Source organism: Bactrocera neohumeralis, unplaced genomic scaffold (assembly GCF_024586455.1).
Source record: "Bactrocera neohumeralis isolate Rockhampton unplaced genomic scaffold, APGP_CSIRO_Bneo_wtdbg2-racon-allhic-juicebox.fasta_v2 cluster09, whole genome shotgun sequence".
Lineage (NCBI taxonomy): Eukaryota > Metazoa > Arthropoda > Insecta > Diptera > Tephritidae > Bactrocera > Bactrocera neohumeralis.
This window is the reverse complement of record NW_026089622.1, coordinates 7808425-7829819: the sequence shown is the minus strand read 5'-3', so window position 1 is coordinate 7829819 and position 21395 is coordinate 7808425. Positions and strand designations below refer to the sequence as shown.

At 32.7% G+C, this 21395-nt stretch overlaps 1 protein-coding gene across 3 annotated transcripts in view; it reads left to right on the top strand.

Moving 5' to 3' along the window:
- Positions 1 to 21395, top strand: part of LOC126764475 (tyrosine kinase receptor Cad96Ca) — a 244431-nt gene that overhangs the window by 19981 nt on the left and 203055 nt on the right. The gene's annotated exons all lie outside the window — the stretch shown is intronic.

Below are 21395 nucleotides of genomic sequence, written 5' to 3'. Positions count from 1 at the left end.
AAATTGAAAAAATTGTTTTTCACATAAAATTAAAATTTTAAATCAAGGCAGTAAAATATTTTGTTTTCCTTAAAATTTTACCCCGCCATTTCATCATTATTATTAATTGCACACTTATGAGATTAGCGAATAAAAGGAAGTTAGTGTTATTACAAAATCTAGTTTAATAGTTCGATAGTATATATTTTTATATATTATATACCCAACTCTTTTTACACGGTTTCTTTTTACACGGATTGGAAGTTAGACGGTTAAAAAAAAAAATTTTTGTAAATTCTTTTAATCTAGTACGGTTTCAAAATCACTGTCTTGTAATTATGTTTGTGTTTACCACACTTAGCACCATTACTGAAATGAACATACATAGTAGTAGCTGGGAAATCCACTTATTCGATAACTCTTACCTTCACATTTTGTTCGCATGATATTTACATTGCTGAAATGGATATATCCAGCGATGATACCGACTTTAGTCCAGTTCATCGCAAACAATTGCGCTTGTTATCAAGTAGCGACGAATATTTATGTAGCTATGTAAATATTTTTTCTTTATTTCTATTGTAATTTTTCTGTTCTTAATTCTGGATTAACAGATTTTTTTTGTTTTTTGCTTAATCTATCAATTTTTCACCTGTATGGATTATGTATTTTATGTTTTAATGCTCAATAAAATGCCATATGAACATACAATTTGTATGCATATCTGAAATTTTATAGTTTTCAACATTTTTTACACGGTTCTTTCGAAATAAATGTAGTTCTTTATTTCATCTTACACGGTTTTGAGATGGCATGGAACGTATCCCCCATTTTACTATAGGAAACGCCTCTTTTTTACACGGTTTTTTTACACGGATTTCTGAGGAACGTATCTATCGTGTAAAAAAAGAGTTGGGTGTATATTCTAAATAAAATGAATGTGTAATTTGTAGTGTGTAACTACTGTAGTACAAGAGTGCAGAAAATACTCTCCTTTCGTAGAAAACCTATATAGTGCCTAAGCTCTAAAATAAGATAAGTATAAAACTGTATTTTGACACAGGGGATTTCGGTAGTAAGGGGCAGTTGTGGGGAAAAAAATTTTAATGGACATATCTCCTAAACCACTGAAAATACTAAAACCAAATTCACACAGCACCAATCTTATTAGACCTCCTACTTACAGTGTGAAAATGGATGAAATCGGAGGATAAGCCCGCTCACTCCCCATTTAAAGGTACTGTTAAAATCTACTAAAAGCGTGATAAATCAATAATTGAATACGCCAGAGACAAAATTTTACCTTCGAGATGGTGGGAGAACGATGGACGATGGGCGTGCCACCGCCTACTTTTTGGTTAAATCCCATGTCTCGTGACCTCACCGATCGATTTCGCACCTTCCTTTTATATTCCTATTTCACGTTGCGAAAATTGGTGAAATCGAACAATAATCACGCCTACACTGCTTTTCGTGTATACCGGTTTGTGATCGAAAATTGAAAATTGGTATTATCCAACCAAAACCGTTCAAGCTCCTAGGTACCTAATATTTGGACCCCAGTATCTATAGTTGACTTTTGATCGAATATATCGACCAACGTGTGAGATATAATTAAACTTCAAGGATAATCCTTCTCTGACAGTGGTATGTCTGTATGTCAAAAATGGGTTGAATCGGGCCAATGCATGCCTTAGCCCCCATGTATCTAATATAAAGATTTTCTATCTACCGCGTGACTTTAATAACTCAGTGAAAATGAGAGAGCGTATTAAATTTCTTGGATATCGATCCGCTGGTTTACCGGCTTTGATTCTTGCAAGTTGCAAGAGTATAAAAAGATCGGTTGATTCCGAACTTACTCTTTCTTACTTGTTTATTATTAACTTTTAGCTACTATATTGGTTTGTGATTTTCTTATATTTTTATGAACAATCACTGGTAAAAAAAATATGCGATAATAGTGTACTATACATTTTCTTGCGTAATAAGTACGAGTACGGTCGATATAATAATTACCGCCTTTATTAACCCTTTCGCTATATTGTATCCATATGGATACACTCAACTTTGCAAGCATTTAAAAATACGCCAAGTCAAAGAATTGACTTACATTTCGACATTATACCGTTTTTTAAGACCTTATGAATCATTATACATAAAAAACATTGGGATATTTATAAAACTGAGAATAATATAGCATTTTTAAAATTTGACTTACTTTTTTTTTGGTTTTGGGAAAGATGTTTTTTTATTTTACAAATAACATTCATATAATTGCATTTTTTTAAAAGAAAAATACTCTCAACATAAAGAAAAGTACTTATTTTAACTTTTCGCATCATTAAATTTATGGTTTAAACAAAAAAAAGCTCTGCGGATTTTTTAAATATTGCATGTATCCATATGGATACAAACACAAGTTGTGGTTGTAAATGATACCACACAATACAAATAAAATCATTTTACGTATGATGCTGCTATGATACAGACGTTCTTGTTTTAGCTCTGATATCATCTATTTAATTAAAAAATGCCAAGACAATTAGAGGACGCTGAAATTGAAAAAAATTTAACTAATTTTGTCAGTTCCGATGTTTCTGATTTAGACGAACCAGAAGAATCTGAAGTTATTAACAATTTATTTGGTGCACTCGATAGAAATAACAACTTTATACTAGAAGAACTTTCTAGGGAAGGTCCATATGAGATCAACATAGAAGATATTGATGTAGACAATAACGATGAAGATGATAGGATTTTTGATATAGTAGACAGTAACGTAGTTGATGGGACAGTTCAGAAGAGTCCAATTATTTTTAATACTCCACAGGTTCCATTTAAAAAAGTTCAAGAATTTCGTTGGAAAAGAGCATCCTGGACTAATCCAGAAACATCTTTTTCTGGAACATACCCAAAGAAAAATACAAAATTACCTATGGAGTATTTTTTAAAGTACTTTACAGAAGAATTTCTTCAACAAGTGGTATTTTCAACAAACCAGGCTTCAATTATTAAAAATGGAAAAGGCGTTAATTTAACTAAAGAAGAACTTCTGAAATATCTAGGTCTACAAATAATGATTGGTACCATTAGTTATCCGCGTTTGGAAATGTATTGGACAATTGGTACCGTAATACCGTCATTCCCGGAAAATATTACCAGGCAAAGATTCCATTTTGTACGAAATAATTTAAAGTTTACAACAGACCCACAAGGGGGAGACAAACTTTACAAAATTCGCCCTATTATAAACATGTTTAAAGCCTAAATCAAGATATTCCTATTACTCCCACGACCACAAACAAAAAGCGTATTACTACTGCCTCAACTTCTTCACGATATGACGGAAATCAACATTGGCCAGAACACACAACAGACAAGGGAAGATGCAAAATGAAAGGATGTAAGGGTCAAACAAGATACAGAAGCTCAAAGTGTAATGTTTTGCTGTGCATTCCCAACGGATCAAGAAATTTCTTCAAAGAATATCGTTATTTATGAAATATATTTATTATTAGTAAGATATTATTACTTTCTTTTGATTATATGCATGTTAAAAAAGTTGTTTCAATCAATTCCAATAGAATCTTTTCCAGAACCTGTTCACTGCAACCGGGTTTTAGAAAAGGTTTCATTAGAACTAATTTTAAAAAATATTCTTGTAACTTTTAGCCTCTTTATACTCTCGCAACAGGAAGGGCTAAGTTCGGGTGTCAGCGAACATTTTATACTCTCGCATGATAAAGTCATAATCGAAATTTCATTATCCGTAATTAACATATTTTTCAAATACCGTATTTATGTAAAGTTTTATTCCGCTATCATTATTGGTTCCTAATGTATATACATATTATACAGAGAAGGCATCAGATGGAATTCAAAATAGCGTTATATTGGAAGAAGGCGTGGTTGTGAACCGATTTCACCTATATTTCGTACATGTCATCAGGGTGTTAAGAAAATATTATATACCGAATTTCATTGAAATCGGTGAAGTAGTTCCTGAGATATGGTTTTTGGTCCATAAGTGGGCGACGCCACGCCCATTTTCAATTTTTAAAAAAAGCCTGGGTGCAGCTTCCTTCTGCCATTTCTTCCGTAATACTTAGTGTTTCTGACGTTTTTTGTTAGTCGGTTAACGCACTTTTAGTGATTTTCAACAACATAAGCTATTATCCGATTTCTTCCATTTTTGAACTGTATATGGAAATGCTGAAGGAAATGACTCTATAGAGTTTGGTTGACATAGCTATAGTAGTTTTCGAGATATGCACAAAAAACTTAGTAGGAGGTTACGTCCAAATATGTCCCTTCCTAATGCGATCCTTTGTGCCAAATTTCACTTTAATATCTTTATTCATGGCTTCGTTATGACACTTTATAGGAATTCGGTTTTCGCCATTTTGTGGGCGTGGCACTGGGCCGATTTTGCCCATCTTCGAACTTAACCTTCTTATGGAGCCAGGAAATACGTGTACCAAGTTTCATTATGATATCTCAATTTTTACTCAAGTTACAGCTTGCACGGACGGACAGACAGACATCCGGATTTCAACTCTATTCGTCACCCTGATCACTTTTGTATATATTACCCTATATATAATCCTATATCTGACTCTTTTAGTTTTAGGACTTACAAACAACCGTTATGTGAACAAAACTATAATACTCTCCTTAGCAACTTTGTTGCGAGAGTATAAAAATTTGCTTGAAAAGTCGCACGATAGGACAAAGGTCCGATTCACAATGTTAACATAAATTAACGTTTTCCTTCGTACGAAGTACGCGTCTTACTCACCTGACATCATTGTAGTTAAAAATGTGTCAGTATGGTTGGCTAGCAAAGTTTTCGAGTTTGGCCAGCCACCGAATTATTTTTGTAGAAAATTGAACGTTCTACAAAAAGTAAAGTAAAAATTTGTAGAACGTTCGATGTATCAATTGGTTTCGCAAAGAAAAAATTAATTGCAACAAGTAAGGAAGGGCTAAGTTCGGCTGTCACCAAACATTTTATACTCTCGCATGATAAAGTGATAATCGAGATTTCATTATCAGTCATTTACATATTTTTCAAATACCGTATTTGTGTAAAGTTTTATTTTGCTATCATCATTCGTTCCTAATGTGTATATTCAGAGAACGTATAATATAGAGAAGGTTCAGGGTGTGCCGATTGTCACCACAAAAATATTATTAGCGGATTTCACCAATATTTAACATGAAGGGGTCGAAAATAGCAGAATTGAGCATTTTCATTGTTAAATGAGAAAAGTGATGCTAATTTCAATGTTTACAAATGTACGCTTACAGATTCGAGTGTTTACAATGCGCAAACGACTATGGATATCATTTGCAGATATTCTCCATATATGCATTTGATAACAAACTTATCTATGTACATCAGATTAAGACAGTCTTTGCTTAAGTCTGTACTGTGAGAGTTCACTTTTGACTCTGGTTTTCTTTATTAAAATTTCTTCCCTCAATACATTTCTTAATTCTAATTTCTTAACTATGTATATATGTATATGTGTGTATGCTTAGTGTGCATACACATGTGTAAATATGTATTATATTTTTATTGCATTTTTCAGATACCAACGCATTGATATTTTATAGTTTTTTAGATTAGTGCATCTAACGCACTTATACACATACGTACACACGCTTGATACTTTCTTATCTGTTGCTTGTGTGCATTAATATTTCGAGTATGTATATTTTGTATTTTAATATTAGTATTATGTATACTCTAATTTATGAGTTTTCTTTTATGTGCAATGATTTTCACATTTTTATGAGCAAGTCTCATATTACAATTTTGTTGCTTACCATTGCACTTGACATTTAGTGGACTGTATATACTTTTTATTTAATTTATTGTTTACATGTATATTTTTATGTATTAATGTAGTTGTGTCAAAAATATAATTTTGTATATATAATTCTATCTTAAGGTTACAAAACTTTCATGTTCATATCTTTATGAACATTCTGCCAGGGGCCAAAGTTGTATCTTAACTTTACTTGTATATTATGTTTTATTATTAATATTTTTTAATTATGTCTAACTGGAAGTTCAAATGGAACAGTCACAGTTCTTGTTACACATTTGGATCTTATATATAAAATAGTAATGATTAATGCTATTATCAAAACTAATGTTAGCGAAACGTGACCACTTACGTGATGAAAATTTATACCTTTTAATTTTATATTTTCTGTTTTGAGGAGTTCTATTTGTTGTTTAAGATGTACGATATCTTTGGTATTGTTTATTAATGTTGAATCAAAAGGTTTTATTTGTAGTTCTGGAATATCTTCAATATCTTTAACCCAAGAAGAGGATAGCAATTCTTTTTTAATTTCAGATTGTATGTGATGAGATGCTGTTACAGTTACTCCTTCATGCCGGACTGTGCATCCTTCTCTTATTGTCATAATGCCTTGACTAGGGATTTCTATATGCATTTTGTTGATTATTATCAAATTCTAGATATATCAGAGGATCGCATTAGGGAGGGGCATATTTGGAAGCATATTTTTTTGGAAAAGTGGGCGTGCCCCCTACAAATAATTTGTAAAGCCACCGATTTTGAGAAGATAATTTTATCCAAACGTTTTCATTTGTAGAAGGTTATTTGAAATCACATGCTTCATTTTCTAATTGTTTTAAAGCTGCTACTTCACATGATATTATCAATGAAATTCGGTATATATTTTCCACCCTGATGTCACGCCCTCTTCCAATATAACGCTATTTTGAATTCCATCTGATGCCTTTTCTGTATAATACGAGTATATATTTATTTAGGAACCAATGATGATAGCGGCTAAAATTACGGTATTTGAAAAATATGTAAATGACGTATTGGTATCATGATTCTCTTAGTTAGTAGAACATTTATTAGATCTACTTGGTTTATAAGTGAATATTGATTCAAATAAAACTTGTATATTAAATATTCTGCCTTTATTTCTGGAATAATCATATTCCCTGCTATTTTGAATTATCCGTCGCTGATTTCCAAGCTAAATTTATGATTCTCTGAGTTAGTAGAACATTTATTTATATGCGATTTGACGGTTCATACGATATTAAAGGAAATTTTCTCAAACTTGGTTTATGACTAGCCGTGAATCAACAATTAAACCTTTAGCAGTCATCGATTTATAAATTTCTTTTAATTCGTTACCCGATTGTCTTCCAGGTAGTATTAATTTGTGTGGTAGTTTGTTTCTAATAAATTCAATTTCTTTATTAAGTTGCGAAGGCTTTAATAGTTTTGGATTTATGCGACCATGATTTATGTCAATTAGAAGATTAATTATTGAAGTTTGGATTTCTTCACATTCGTCCATAACTATTCCTATTGAAATGGTTAATATTTGAAACATCAAGGTCATTTCGTTCAGCATTTTGATCTTTTATTAGTTCGTTATAAAATTTATTAAGTTGTTGATTCATTTTCTCAAAATTACGGTTAACTTCATCTGTTGTCTTTTTTAATATATTTATGGTAGAATCAACTACCGATGTCTGCCTTTTAAACAATTTTGCTATATCTTTTTGGTTGTCGAAAATATTTCTAATATTTGATTCCATATTTTCTCGGTCATCAGCATCCATAATTCCGAATAATATATGGTAAATTGAACCAACGAATTCGAATGGTGCTCGCTTTTTTCTATTTTGTTTTTTCATAAACAATTCATTATTTGCTTTAAGACTATTATATTTGTCATTTAAAGTTGCAGTAATCATTATGCAGGCATCTTCGTAATAGGTCAATATTTTGCATTGATTTTCAAGTCTGTTAATAAATTCTTGTATTTTATGCATCCGATCATAATAAGTACCTAATTCGTAATAGACTATTAAATTCCATTTTGAATTTATTATGTCCATTTTACTAATCGGTTCCAAATATATTGCTGTATTATTTTTTAGTTTAGTCACTGAAGCTCCTGATTTAGATGTATCATTAATGTATAATGACTTAGTTTGTGTTGCTAGCATGAGTATCGTTAAGAACCACATCATCAATTTGCTTGATTTACTCGGTCGTTCTGAGGTTGCAGTATTTTTTGTTATTCTCGAAGTCAGCAAACTTGTCACATGATTTGCTTCCTCTGCTCTACTGCTGTTTGTTACCTCCAGTGGGCATAATTTGTGAACGGGCCGTTTAAGTATGCCATTTTGTAATTTTAGAGTTACAACTCTTATATTTCCATCCTTTCCCGGATGAGTTTCAATAATTTTTCCTAATGGCCATTTGGCTGGATGAGTTTCTTCATCTTTAATAATAACTATTTGTCCTTGTACGAGATTAGCTTGTTTGGTTTTCCATTTCATGCGTTGTTGCAACATTACAACATATTCGCTTTCCCATCGTTTCCAAAAGTCTTTTTTAAGTTTTTGTATTAATTTCCATCTATCTAATGAACCTATTTGGTTATCATTAATTGCTTCAGGACAATCTATTATTGGACATCCTATTAAAAAATGGCCAGGCGTTAAAACGTCTATATCGCTTTCACTATCTATCGCACATAAAGGTCGTGAATTCAGTATTGCTTCAATCTGTGATAGCAAAGTAATCATTTCTTCAAATGTCAATTTAGTTTCGCCTATCACTCTTTTTAAATGATATTTCACCGACTTCACTCCTGCCTCCCAAATTCCTCCGAAGTGAGGAGCTGCCGGGGGCCCGAAATGCCATTGAATTTTATCTGCTTCTAATATGGGAGCTACGGCTGAATTATTTTTGATTGCCATTTTAAAATCTCGGTCTAATCTTCTACAAGCTCCGACAAAATTTGTTCCATTGTCCGAATATATATGTTGACTTTTACCTCTTCTAGCAAAAAATCTTTTCAAAGCAGCTAGGAACGCTTCGGTTGTTAAATCACTTACTGCTTCTAAATGAATAGCTTTTGTTGCCATACAAACAAATACAGCTATATATCCTTTAAATGTTTTTTGTCCTCGTCCTTTTGAACATTTCATATGAATCGGTCCTGCATAGTCTATACCAACGTGTGTAAATGGAATTGACATAGATACTCGGAATTCTGGAAGATTTCCCATTAATTGTTTTGCTACTTCTTTGCGGTAACGTACGCATCTACTACAAGTTCGAATTGTCTTTTTTATAGAATTCTTCAATCCAACAATCCAGTAATTCCTTCTAATCATTGATTCCATTAACTTGTTTCCTCCATGTAAAGTTATTTTATGAATATTTTCAATTATCAATGATGACAAATGTGACTTATTTAATATTATTGGGTGCTTTTGATTAAATTGAAGATTTGAATTACCCAATCTACCTCCTACACGAAGGATTCCCTTATTATCCAAAATTGGATTTAAGCTTGCAATGCTACTTTTATGATTAATTTCTTTTTTTATTTCTAAACTCTGAATTTCCTCTCTAAATTGTAATTTTTGCTGATATCTTATTAACATTTCTTCAGCTTCCTTCATTTCAGATTTAACTAAGTATTCAGGGCATTTTTTCCCTCTTATTCTTTTTACAAATCGCAAAATATAAGCTACTACCCTTATTAATTTGCTTAAACTAGAATATTTAAGTATTACCTTATCCAAGAAATGTAATTCCTCTGAGGTTGTCACATACGTTGCATCGATTTGAATAATCTTCTTTATTGGCCAATGATGTTCCTCTTCTCGCAACCATTTTGGTCCCTTCCACCATAGATCGTGTTCTATTAGTTTGTTCGCCAGTACCCCTCTGGTTGCTACATCAGCTGGATTGTCCTTTGTTCCAACGTGTTGCCATTTCGCATTGGAAACAAGTAATTTGATTTCTTCTATTCGTGTTCTAATAAATCTGTCTTTACTTTGGCAATTATTTATCCATGCTAACGTTATAGTTGAATCGCTCCAAGCAAATATTTTCATTTCTCTGTTGATGACTGTTTTTATCCTTTGCAGCAATTTAGCAAGTAGGTGAGCCGCGCATAGTTCCAGTTTTGGTAACGTTTTCTTATTTTTAATTGGATTCACTTTAGTTTTACCAGCAACAATTGTTATAACTGATCCAACTTTAGTATATACAACTGCTGCATAAGCTTTCTCTGAAGCATCTGCGAATCCATGTAGTTCAAATTTAAAGTTGTTTTTAGTTTCAAACCATCTAGGAATTTTTATTCGTTTTATCTCTGGTATATGCTGCATAAACTCTTGCCATTCTTTTGTTAAATTCTCGTCAAGTAACTCGTCCCAGTTGAGTTTCATCAACCAAAGTTTCTGTATAAATAACTTTGCTATAACGGTTGTTGGTGAAAGCCATCCCATTGGGTCGAAAATTCGCGCTAAATCAGACAAAGCTTGTCTTTTTGTAACCAGCTTTTGCGTTGAAAGATTCGTATTAAATCCAAACATGTCTTTGGTAGGATCCCATTGAATACCCAATGTCTTTATTGTTTCGTCTTCTGCTATTTTTATCTTCATTCGCGTTATTTACCGGAATTGTTGCTATGATTTCACTGTTGTTTGACATCCACTTCCTTAAGTGAAATCCATATTTTTGTAGTTGTTTCGATATTTCATACTGAATGGCCTTACATTCATCTATTGAATCTGCTCCTGTCATTAAATCGTCCATGTAGAAGTCGTTTTTAATGATGTTTGAAAGCAAATAGTTGTGGGGCTCGCATAGTTTGGCAATTTCTTGTAAAGTTCTCGTTGCCAAAAAAGGAGCTGATGCTGTCCCATATGTAACTGTTTGTAGTTTGTATTCTTCTATCGGCTCTCCTTTTGTTTCTCTCCACAATATACGTTGGTAATCTTGATCACTATCTGTTATTTTAATTTGTCGAAACATCTTTTCAATATCACTAGTTAATACATATTGCCAAAGTCTCCATTTGATTATAATGTCAAATATATCTCTTTGAAGTCTCGGTCCTATGAAGAGGATGTCATTTAAACTACTTCCATTTGTAGTTTTTGCAGACGCATCGAAAACTACTCGTAGTTTAGTCGTTCTACTGTCTTCTCGAATCACTGCTTGATGTGGCAAATAGTATTTTCCGCATTTATTTTCACTTGCTTTTTCCATGTGGCCCATTTCTGAATATTCTTTCATAAATTGCACATATTGTTGTTTTAACTCGTTATTTGTAGCGAACCTTTTCTCAAGATTAAGAAACCTCGCCATAGCTTGTTTGCGAGAATCGCCTAATTCTTTTTTTTGTTTAAAAGGTAGATTGACGACAAATCGATTATTTCCATTTCTTACTGTTGTTTTTTCAAAAATTCTTAGGCATTCATCATCATCTGCTGTATCTGCTGGAGTTGTAGTGTCTTCTATTTCCCAAAACTTCTCCAATGTTGTAGTAACCGCTGCTAAAATTGTATTGTTTTTTCTCGGTTGTTGTAAAACTCCCGACAATATCCAGCCCAATTTCGTAGCTTGACCTAGTATTCGATCCAAATAATTTCGTAGCTTGACCCTTCGATCCATAATTAAGCCATAAATAAAGATATTTTTTAAATATACTTTTTAAATATACCTTCTTCTAGTATGTCGGCATATATGTCACTTCCAATGACAATATCGATTCGATCTGATTTATTGAAATTGGGATCAGCTAAAGTGTAGTTTTTCAATTGTTCTATATCCCATTTAAACGTTTTGTCTGGTTGAGCACTCGCTAATTTCGGCAAAATTAGTGCTTCGACATTGTACGCCTCGTTGCTTAGGAATCTCGGCTTGATTTTAATGTTGATTTTAAATTTGGACACTCCCACTGTGGTATTTCCTAAACCTTGTAGTTCAGTTACTTCTCTTCTTCTTGGTAAATGAAGTATTTGAGATGCTTCTTCGGAAATAGTAGTTTTTTGGGATCCTTGATCGATTAGAGCTCGCAATGTCACATACTCTCCATTTGCTGCCTTCACCCTTATCTGTGCTGTTGCTAGGAGTATCGCCATTTCCGAATGTTTCGTCATCATTGTGGAAGATGTTTTTGTGACATTTTCTTCACTTCCTCCTTTTCCTTTTTGGAATTCATTGAAGTGCAATAAATTATGATGATTTCTTTCACACTTATTGCACTTCTTTTTATTATTACATTTTCCTTCATATACGTGATCAAGGCAAATGTAGCATAACTTGTTGTTTGTTATGAATCTTCTTCGATTCATCGTAGTCAATGTCTGAAACTTTCTGCATTCACCAATTTGATGCCCAGGAACCTTGCAGTATACACAATTATTTTGTGCCGCTGTATAAAATGTAGGTGTTCGCTGTGGCTGCTTTTGATTGTTCCATTTAGTTGGTTTTCTGTCGCGTATTGCTTCTAGAGCTTGATATTGCTGTTCCAGAAAACTGAAGACGTCATCTAGGCTTTGTATATCCCTACTTTTTTTTACGTTTTGCTCGTATAAACGTAGACTTTCTTTGTCTAGTTTTCGAACCACTATCCGAGCTATGATGGCTTGTTCGTCATTTAAATTTAGATTTAGCCCTTTTAAAGCATAAATGCATTCTTTGGTGGTATCTAACAGCTGCTTCATGCTTTGTGCACTTTCTCCATTTGCTGTCGGTTGATCAAGTAGTCTGTCTACTTGTGCTGTAAATTGTAGCCTTCTATTCTCATACCTTTCCTTGAGAATTTGCCAAGCAGCTTCATAATTTGTTGCTGTTACTGGTAGATGTTGAATTAATCTACCAGCTTCTCCACCTAATGATGTCTTCAATCGGAACATCTTTTCCACTTCTGTAAAGTGCTTCGAATCATGCACCAAACTTTTAAAAAGATCGTGGAATGACGACCATTGTTTCATTTCACCGTAAAACATCGGAATTTTAATTTCCTGCAGTTTTATATTGGAATACATTGTTTGTGGTGAATTATAATTATTTAATTTCTCCGTTATCCTTTCGATGATGATTTTGTATTCTTGACGAAATACATCTATTTGTTCCTCAATAGATTCTTTAGTTGTTTCAACTAATTTGATATTTTGAGTTTCAAAATATGATTCTTCAACATTTTCAAATTGTATTTGAAGCTTGGTTTTGAATTCTCTCATTTGCTCGAGAGAATCCAATGCATTTCTTCGTATTTCATCCATCGTGCTTTTGAGCATTTTTGCTCGACGTTGATATTTTCTTTCAACGCCAGACGCGGCTTCAGGTGGTGCGACCTGAATAGTTTGTGGCGTAGATTCTATTTGCCACATGCTGCTCACTGCTGAAACACCTTCGGCAGTACTTTGAATTCTTAAATTCTGAATAGAATTCTCCATTGTTTGCATTACATGCTCGAAGTAGTTCTTCGCAATGTATTCCTCAGCTTCTTGACTCTTCTTAGCCATTATTTTATTATGATTTGCAGTAAACTCTTTCATAACAGTCTGAATATGATCCATATATTCCAGACATGAAGCCTTTCTTATTTTTCCGCTCAGGATTTTCTGCTCCTCCAACGCAGCTAGATCTCCCAACTCCTTCTGTCGTGTTAGCAAATTCTTCATATTTGCTTCTTTATAGATGGTTTTGTATATATATATATATATATATTTTTTTTTGCACTGTTCTTGTTGTTATAGCCACAAGGACGCTTTTAAAAATTTTTTTTTTAACTTTTACTAAAAGTAATTTTTATAAATGCGGGTAGTCTTTGCTATTCCGGCTTACATTTATTTTTACTTGGCTAAGTAATGCTCTTTTTCTTTTAAGAGGCTTCTAGTACTTGCACTTGCTCGATTCTTTTTCAAAAAGAGGATCGAAGGACCAAATGTACAGATTAAGACAGTCTTTGCTTAAGTCTGTACTGTGAGAGTTCACTTTTGACTCTGGTTTTCTTTATTAAAATTTCTTCCCTCAATACATTTCTTAATTCTAATTTCTTAACTATGTATGTATATATATATGTATATGTGTGTATGCTTAGTGTGCATACACATGTGTAAATATGTATTATATTTTTATTGCATTTTTCAGATACCAACGCATTGATATTTTATAGTTTTTTAGATTAGTGCATCTAACGCACTTATACACATACGTACACACGCTTGATACTTTCTTATCTGTTGCTTGTGTGCATTAATATTTCGAGTATGTATATTTTGTATTTTAATATTAGTATTATGTATACTCTAATTTATGAGTTTTCTTTTATGTGCAATGATTTTCACATTTTTATGAGCAAGTCTCATATTACAATTTTGTTGCTTACCATTGCACTTGACATTTAGTGGACTGTATATACTTTTTATTTAATTTATTGTTTACATGTATATTTTTATGTATTAATGTAGTTGTGTCAAAAATATAATTTTGTATATATAATTCTATCTTAAGGTTACAAAACTTTCATGTTCATATCTTTATAGCATTATGGTTGTAATTATATGTATGTACATACATATAAACAGATTTTCAAAAACCATACCCGTAATGATACAAATTTTTTTGATAAAATCCCGTTTTGATAAAATCTTAAAAGTCATATGCATATAATTATGTGTGCATGTAAACATATTTTAAAAAACCGTACGCATAAAGTTCACATATTCACATTGTGTAATTTTGTGTTCATGTAAACAAATTTGAAACAACACATAATGTTTGTACTTTTGTCTGCATGTAAATATATACAACCATTGTTTCATACAAAAACTCCGTTGTCACGGGCAACCAATGAGCTATGCCGAAAAAAATTAACGAATGGCCGCCGTTTGTCAACGCTTCCCTTGCCGCTGTACAGCTCCGCCAACAAACCAGCGTAAATATGTATGTTTGTGCGTGAGCTTGCATACATATCGACGTAGCTGCGAAAAAATATTTCAGAATTACAAAATATTTTTCACATTCCTTGACAAATACAATCAATCCCGGTTATGTGCCACAGTCAAAGATACCGAATTTTTTTGGTTTGTTAAAAATAAAAATATAATATGGTACATAAGCGAGTGCGGATAGGTATACATAAGCGAGTGGTACTTAAAACAATAATTTCTATGTTTTTCAAAAAACAAACCGTGAGATGCAGCAAGACATAGGCAGTTAAGAGGGATGATTTTCATTTAAGCGGAGTACTACTTAACCGGGATTGACTGTACACAAAAATCATAAAAATATTGAATATTTTCTTTGAAAATTTCTAGACTTGAAATTCGACAAATGAACTATGTTGTCTATTTTATTCTAATATTTTTTAATACTTATATTTGCGGGGTTGTGACTTTTTCCATTTCCAACTTCAGAAATATATTCAATTTATGAATTTTAGCTTTTGAAATCTTCGCGAAAATACGCTTGTAGGCAAGGCATGCTCGGGGAGATGTAATGGCGTCTGCTTTTATGAATGAATCGAATATGCTTTTTGAAAGTAGGTACGTTTGCGTTCATGAATGAAAATTTTGTTGTTGGGAAATTTACTATCTATAAATTTTGACGTCGGCAATTTGGCTGCCATATTGGTTTCTGATACTTTTTCAAACGATTGTTGGTTTTGTAAAACAATATTTGTAATTTTTGCGGGTAACATATCCACATGTGAACGCAGGTTAGTATGTATGTTGTGTATGCATTGTTTGTGTGGGAATGTCATACGCACATATCTACATGTGTACTCATATTGTAAGTATGTATGATGGTTTTTGAGACTATTCCCTGCAAAAATTCCATAACCGATTCTCAAACACATTCAAGCATTTTTACCAATACATAAAAAAGCATGTTGAAAATTTGTAGTAATGATTGGCAAAAAGAAACAACATCAAACTTTCACATTATGCTTTATTCATTCGCGCATATTTGTGCATAGAAATGGAGCAATGTTTCATTTTACCGAAAAAGACCAAAACGAAGAAAATGGTGTTGCCCAATCGACAAAATCAATTAATTTGCAAAGCTTTTTTAAAAATTCGGGCAAATTAGAAGAAGAGAAAGCAATTCCACCTGTTGTGGCATTTATTTTCATGTCAGTGGCAGCACGACATATGTATCACAATTAATTGCATATTTACAAGTGAACGCGAAAGCCGCGAGTGAATTAACGAGAACAAAACAATTACATCACGTGAGTAAAGTGATATTATTTATACAAAAAATGAAGAGGAAAACATTTTATAATGAAATGTGCAAAGTTAAAAAGGAGTGTGAAAGAAGTTCAGTGCGATACGAAAGTTTATCGGAATTTGCGCGTGCTGATGGGGAAGATGGTGAAGCTGCCGCGGCTGCGCTACATTCTACTCCTGAAGATTCTTAAAAAATATTAAATACAAATACTTTTGCGTACCTCATGAAAATTGTTTTCTTTTAATTCCAATTTTACACCACATCTTTTATGACTTTGCACACTAGTTGTATGTTTATTCTGCTGTTTATCAAATCTGTTCAACTTAGAATTTCACTAATTAGTTAAATAAATAGTTATGTAGCGAGTTTTTGGCGACGAAGTCCTCAGTTTGTTCAATTGGGATGGGAGGTGCGGGAAGAAATCGCTTTCAGAATTAAAAATAGTTAGCGTGGCTCTATTTGGTAATTCATACTATTGTTAACTTTATTTACCAAGTTTTCTGTTATTATGTTTTATTTGTTTCAGAAATTTTCAAACTGCATGGACGCATCGACTTCGAAAAGGAAGTCCGAAAGAGCGTTGAGCAAAGCCACAACAGGCAAAAGCAAAAACGCTATTTGCTGAACAAAAAAAACTTATAACAAAATTGTAAATTTTTCTTAAAATACTAATATAAAAGAAAACATACAAAAAAAATGGATTTTTATTTCTAAATATATTTTGCGGTATTCCATTATGGCAAGTAAAAAACCTTAGTATTTCACTTTGTATTTAACTGCAAAATGACGGTCAAAAAAATTGTCAAATCACTAGAAGTTTTACTCTCATTTCACCACACATTTTCTCAAAAAATGACCGTCAGTAAACTAGTAAATCTGCGGAAAAGCTACTAGTTAATTTACTGGTAAAACACCGGGCACATATAACGTGAATGAGCGGTGCAGCTATACATTTTGTTATGCTACTAAGCTTTGAGTAAGAACGGTATATACAATCACACAATTAGGTACGTAATGAAAAGAAACGGTCAAAAAAGTGCCCATGGCTCTTAAGAGTGTGACTGAAAGATTTACGGAAAGTCCCCGTCACGGCTCCAGGTCGTTTTACGAGTCATTTTACCAGTATGCTTCTCGCAGGGTTGTTATTTTTCCAGAAGAATGTTTGTATTTTTTGATTTACATGCGTACGCATACATACATATATTATTTGTGGTAGAATGTCTGCGCACATACATACATATAAGTATATGTATGTGTGTACGTAAATATAGAGAAGCGCGCGCTTTTGTGATTTTGTTAATTCATAAACATGTGTACTCTAAGAAAAAAAAACAAAAACAATACTCACAACTGCATCTTCAAAATTTTTTTCTAATATCTTCTCCTCCAAATCAAAGACCGCATCCAAGGTCTGCATTGGCATAAGAACTGCCAGTTCGGTGTGAAAGTCTTCGCAACTTTCTCCCGAGATGCGGCACACTGTCTGCTGCACCTTTTTTACTAGGACTTTCGTCTCTCGCACGATTTTGTGGTGGGCCATGACATCAGTTTTATTAATTATCTGAAATATGTACATATGTAGATAGTAATAATTGATATACACCTGTGTGCACAAAAATAGCAGCTAAATTCAAAATTGAATTTTACTGCTATTTTTGCACACACAGATGTATGAAAATTTGCATTAAAAAATATATAAAATGTATACTTCTGTAAGGAAGTGACCTAAATATAATGATCACTTACGTTTTCTTCCAATTTGTCCAGGCGACTTTCCAAGTTCAATTGCTTTTCCAAAATTAAATCTAACTTGGCCATTATATCTGTAAGAATAAAATTATTTGTAGCAAGTTCATACTTCTATATACTAGGAATAATTAGTAAAAGTGCTAAAAAAATATTGACTTTAATGTTTTACGTAAAGTGGTTAACATTACCTTTGTTTGCATCTAAGCCCTCGGAAGCAGTTGCAGTTTCTTCAGAGCAAAACATGTTTTGGCTGTGCGGAGTGAGTACTGTAAAACATTTCATAAAGTCTGAAGAAAGTTATTTCTATATTTATTTCGAAATTCTTACCTTGACTTGAAGAGCTAGCGTAAAAATTATGCGATAGTTGCACTTTTTTCCTTTTTAAGCCCTTAGGAGTGGAAGTTGATGGTGGCGTCACATTAAAAATATCATTCGACTCCATCATATTGCTCCAACGATGCATTATTTTAAAAAGAAAAATATATATAAATTAGTGAAATTCTAAGTTGAACAGATTTGATAAACAGCAGAATAAACATACAACTAGTGTGCAAAGTCATAAAAGAGGTGGTGTAAAATTGGAATTAAAAGAAAACGATTTTCATGAGGTACGCAAAAGTATTTGTATTTAATATTTTTTTTGGAAAACGTATTAATTCTTCACTTAACCCACTTGCTACTAAAATGCCAAGAGCAGAAAATGATTCAAGGGGTTCACTAAAGTAATTACTGATTTCTTTAAAATTGTAACCGACTACTACTTCTGCTCCCGATTCAATACTCGTATTTATGACTTTGAAAGGTCCCGTCTCTTGACTGAAGCAAAACGAATCTTTCTCTTTTTAGGATTTATAAAAAACGTGTCAAACATTGAATTGTTTTCTTCTATTAAATTGTTTCTTTCTTCAATTCTTAAATATAGCTGTTGCAAAATATTCGTAGGGGATTTAATAAGCTTTTTTAAGCGCTGCATGTAATTTTCAAATTTGTAAGCAGAAAATGTGTCTAAGGGACCAAATTCTGTAGCACTTTCAGACAAATGAAGTAGGCCATGCAGGTTAAAACTTATCAAATGTTCCCCATAAATATTGCCAAACAAACTAACAAACTCCTCTAATAATTGTTGTACAATATTTGCTTCTCTTTTGTAAGACCTTTCGCAAGAGAGAATACGTATACTAGCATGTAGTAAAAGAAAATGGTAGTACAAATCTTCATCAACACAATTTTTTAAAATAAATATACCAGAGTATAATAAAAATTGTCGATATTCAGTAGATTTCCAACTTTTTAAATCATTGAGATTTCTGCAAACTCTTCCGAATTCAGAAGGAACCCAAGAAGAAACAAAATTGATCTTTTGATTCATTACGTTAACGTTTACTTTACTTACTATAAGGTGTAGCAGCTTTTTAGCTACACCTAAATCGACGAGGTGCATGGGATCTAAAGGGAATTGAGAAACCATTCCAAAAGCTGCTACTTCTAGCACGTTTTCTTGTTCCCGAAATTCTAAATTATGGTGTGCCGGATCATTTCTATTTTTGAATGAAAAATCTGTTCTTAATTCACTTAAATTTTTAGAGAAGCATACCCTTCTTTTATTAAATGTGCCTACTTGACAACATTTTGGGCAGCCGTGCTTTGAATTGTGATTTTGAACCCCAGTCACAAAAGCTCTCGCTGGCGAATCACAAGTAAACAAACGAATATTAAAACTTTTCAAAATTGGATTTATTAAACCGACTTTTAACCCGTTTTTTCTCAAGTACACTACCTCGTCACAAAATTCTTTCATAAATTCATTTGTGCTATTTGGTTTCTGTTTTCCTGAGAAGCAGGCAATAGTGAAAGGAGTGGTTTTCGGAAAGCCAACAATTGAACCAAGAATGGGCCATAGGGCTCTGTTCGAACTTTTAAATAGCCTTAAGCCGTCGATTCCAACATCTATTAACACTTCACTTTTTTCATTCAAAAATGGAAATGAATTTGATTTAAAATGCTTTTGAATGCCAATATACGTAAATTCTCCGCCGGAGATATTCTTTATAACGGATTTAATTTTTGTTGTTTCAAGCACAGTTTTTGCAGACAAGGGCATTTTTCTTAAAACACTGAGCAAATCGCTCAATACGGCTTGAGACACATTATTTTTAATTGCCCATAACTTTAAATGCTTGCACTTTTCTGCACTTGAAACAACTTCATTTTCATTTTCCGACTGGCATTCTGAGCCGGAAAATGAGAAAGAATCTTCAGGAGTAGAATGTAGCGCAGCCGCGGCAGCTTCGCCATCTTCCCCATCAGCACGCGCAAATTCCGATAAACTTTCGTATCGCACTGAACTTCTTTCACACTCCTTTTTAACTTTGCACATTTCATTATAAAATGTTTTCCTCTTCATTTTTTGTATAAATAATATCACTTTACTCACCTGATGTAATTGTTTTCTTCTCGTTAATTCACTCGCGGCTTTCGCGTTCACTTGTAAATATGCAATTAATTGTGATACATATGTCGTGCTGCCACTGACATGAAAATAAATGCCACAACAGGTGGAATTGCTTTCTCTTCTTCTAATTTGCCCGAATTTTTAAAAAAGCTTTGCAAATTAATTGATTTTGTCGATTGGGCAACACCATTTTCTTCGTTTTGGTCTTTTTCGGTAAAATGAAACATTGCTCCATTCCTATGCACACAATATGCGCGAATGAATAAAGCATAATGTGAAAGTTTGATGTTGTTTCTTTTTGCCAATCATTACAACAAATTTTCAACATGCTTTTTTATGTATTGGTAAAAATGCTTGAATGTGTTTGAGAATCGGTTATGGAATTTTTGCAGGGTTTATATTACTGATAAATGATAATATCTTGATTTGAAATTGATTTGTACTTGCATACATATCTCCAGGATAGATGCGTACGAAAGTTTTAAATGATAAGAGGTATGATTTCATATATTATTATGGTAAAATACATATTATGTTTTTAGAATACTACGATAATATTTCATATATGTATGTATATGGCATATATGTATACATGCATACGAAATTATATAATATTATCAAAGATAATGAATGTTTAAAAAGTAACTCATTTGCCCATTAACTACAAATATTACCATGAAAATAGCATGATTTAATAATAATGTTATCAATTTTGCATGAATTCGCAAAAATTCGCAAAATTATATTCATATCAATTGATATGATAGCATGTAAAAGTATAAAAATATAAGCCAAAAGGCCAACATGCGTCTGTAAAAGCAATGTATATTTCTGAGCATAATTTTCATTCAATGCTCAGCTCTGTTCACTCATTTCTGTTAAAATTTCTCCTGCCGAGCCAAAAGTGGTGAAATCCGCTAATAGAAAATTCATGACAGTTCACACGCTTGTCCGTAGTTGAACCTTCTCTATATTATACGTTCTCTGGTATATTATACAGAGAAGGCATCAGATGGAATTCAAAATAGCGTTATATTGGAAAAAGGCGTGGTTGTGAACCGATTTCACCCATATTTCGTACATGTCATCAGGGTGTTAAGAAAATATTATATGTCGAATTTCAGTGAAATCGGTAGAGCAGTTCC